We start from the raw sequence: 2,684 nt of genomic DNA, 5'->3' as shown, positions 1-2,684 counted from the left end.
TTGGTCTCTATGGTTCGACTTCCTTTTGCAGCCAAGAATTGATTTGCTGTCCTAATCAGTGATCTGCCGGGATCACCATTCACAGCCTGATTTATGAGGAGCTTTGCTAAGAGTTAGGAGGGGGGGCGGGGGATATTGGGACAATGCAGGCAGCTGATTTGTTAAGGGGATAGAGGCCTCATAAACGTAATGAATCCTTTGCTTTATCCCATTGATCCGCCAGCGCTGTTTAGTAGCCCTGCTCTCCGCTGCTAACATCATGACCCTTTAACAGGGCAGAATAGGAAAATAATCAGTTCTCCCCGACCATAAACCCCCTGAATACTGCGCTCAGATGAAATGCTTTGTTCACTAGTGAAGAAGCCATTGCTCCTCTGGATAAGATTTCCCTGGAAACTTGTCAATGGTCTTATGAGTACACGCAGAGCACGCACAGTGGCCCATGGTTATCTGTACTATGTGCAGGGTGCACCAGATGCATCAAAACTGGCGCACGTTCTTAATTAATCTGGCGCCCCATGCAGGAAGGTTTTTTTTGTGCACTTTGTTCATGCTGAAGAATTTTGGCGCACATTAGTAATAATGTGGCGCAAACTACAGCTAAGCAGTAGGTAGGTGCACGTTTTTTTTTGTCCTGTCAGACACAACTGGCACAGACATGTTATAAATATGTGTGCAAAGAGTTTGCATGTTATTTTTAATGCAAACACTTAAATAAATGTGGGCCAGTGAGGAATGTTTGAGTTTTTTTGTTTTTTTGTGTTTAAAAAAACCAAACAAACTGCAGTCTTGGGACTAAGAAACGTGGCTTGGTTTGACTGACTGGCCTAACATTGTGTTGATTGCTATTTTTATATTGGTAATATTTGCTATACGCTTAGAATGGCGCCACCTGGTGTTAAATGTAAGTAATATGCATGTCCACCTGCAAAGTGTAGTGTTGGTGGACACACATGCTCCACACACTCCAATCATAGCCCGGTCCGGAAACTACAGAGAAGCCAATAGGCACAGCTTTTTGCCCTGCTTGTCAGGAAAGGAGCACACCCCGTAGAGAAAACTATATTGTCATGACGATGACTTATTCCACTGAGTCCATTCCTAACCCAATGGTAGGAAGACGTTACTATAAGATTTTCCGAACGCTGGAAATTAAAGGTTCTATAACTTTTTTTTTTTTTTTTTCCCTTCAAGGCCTGTCTGTGAATTAACTTTTTATTCTTTTTTTAAGCTGTTTTGGCTTATGGGCACATACAGATTTGTTTTCTCTTCCTGGCTTCAGTGAATTTTCTTTCACCCATTCTTTTTAATAGGCTTTTCCACAATAGGCTTTTGTCAGGTGAAAAAAATGTGATAGAACAAAATCTACAACACAATAAAGTACCATTGATTGTGAAAGCATTCCTTGGACATAGTGGGGCACATTTACTTACCTGTTCCCATGCGTTGTCCGACAATAATGCCCTGTGCCGCGATTTACTAAGATCGTGCGCCCGATATCCTGTGTGTGTCGCTTCCCTGCTCAGGTCCGCCGGAGTTCACCACCTTCTTCCTGATGCATGTAAGTGCATTGTATGCGACACAATTTGAATCTTAAATCCCACACTCAGTCGGATCGTCCTACGGCACGCCCCCTGATTTCTGTTGCATGAAAACCGGCACCACTGCGCCAAAATCCAATCTCGTGCGACACAATCCCCTGCTAAATCCCTGTCACAGCGGCGCAAATCCCGAAAATGTCAAGAAGTCCAATGGAAATGCGATCCTAGGACCCATAGTAAATAAGCCCCATTATGTATTCTCCAGTTATCGCTACCTGTGAACCTAGCATCTTACATTTTGCTAGTAGTTTGTCTCCTCTCCATCCCCCCCTGGGTCCCTTACATCACTGAGGGTCCCGGCTACCCGATGGGATGTGTGCTACTTGTTCCTATGCATCTCAAATAAGATTAAAAAAAATCTGTGGTTTGTAAATTTTGTTAAAATGCCTACTCTCCATGGTTACAGACTACAAGCAGGTCAATGTGTAGTCTGGACCTCAGTAATTCTGCCCATCTTGCTTTTAGATTGGATCAATAATGGCGGCTAAAGGGGGACTCGTGATAATCACTTTCTTCTTTGTACTACTGTCCTACTTTTTTTTTTTTGTTTGCCCTATGGCATCACTACATGTTTTTTTTTTTCGACACCCTCTTCAAATAGACTATTTCACAGACTGGCTCGTTCTGCCCAAGGCCAGAAAAGCTTCCACTCAGCACATTTCTCAGTAATAATCGTCCTTCAGTATTGTCTTTATAAGTGGGTCAGCGTGCCATGCAAATCTGAGGTCTGGTTTGGTTACACTGGTTATATGATACCAGGTCCCCTGGGGGCTGTAAAGAGGAGGGCTGCAGGATTTCATATGGTAGGTCGCTCTGCAATAACCAGAAATCGGAATGTATGGGTGGACAAGGTGGGGGTGCCTGGAGCTGAATGTCAATGGCTACTCGCACTTTGTGAGTTATGTGATGGTAACAGAGTCTGGCTAGTAACATGTCCCTCCGCAGGCAGCGGGAGGGGGGATTGAAGGAATGTCATACTTGAATGTCACCGAGTTCACAGGCTTGTAATATGTATAGAAGCCTTGCATCATCTGGACCCTGTAACCTCCATACCTTCTATAACCCCAGGCCTGGAATGAACCT

Source organism: Engystomops pustulosus, chromosome 4 (assembly GCF_040894005.1).
Source record: "Engystomops pustulosus chromosome 4, aEngPut4.maternal, whole genome shotgun sequence".
Taxonomy (NCBI): Eukaryota; Metazoa; Chordata; class Amphibia; order Anura; family Leptodactylidae; genus Engystomops; species Engystomops pustulosus.
Note: the sequence above shows the minus strand (reverse complement) of the source record.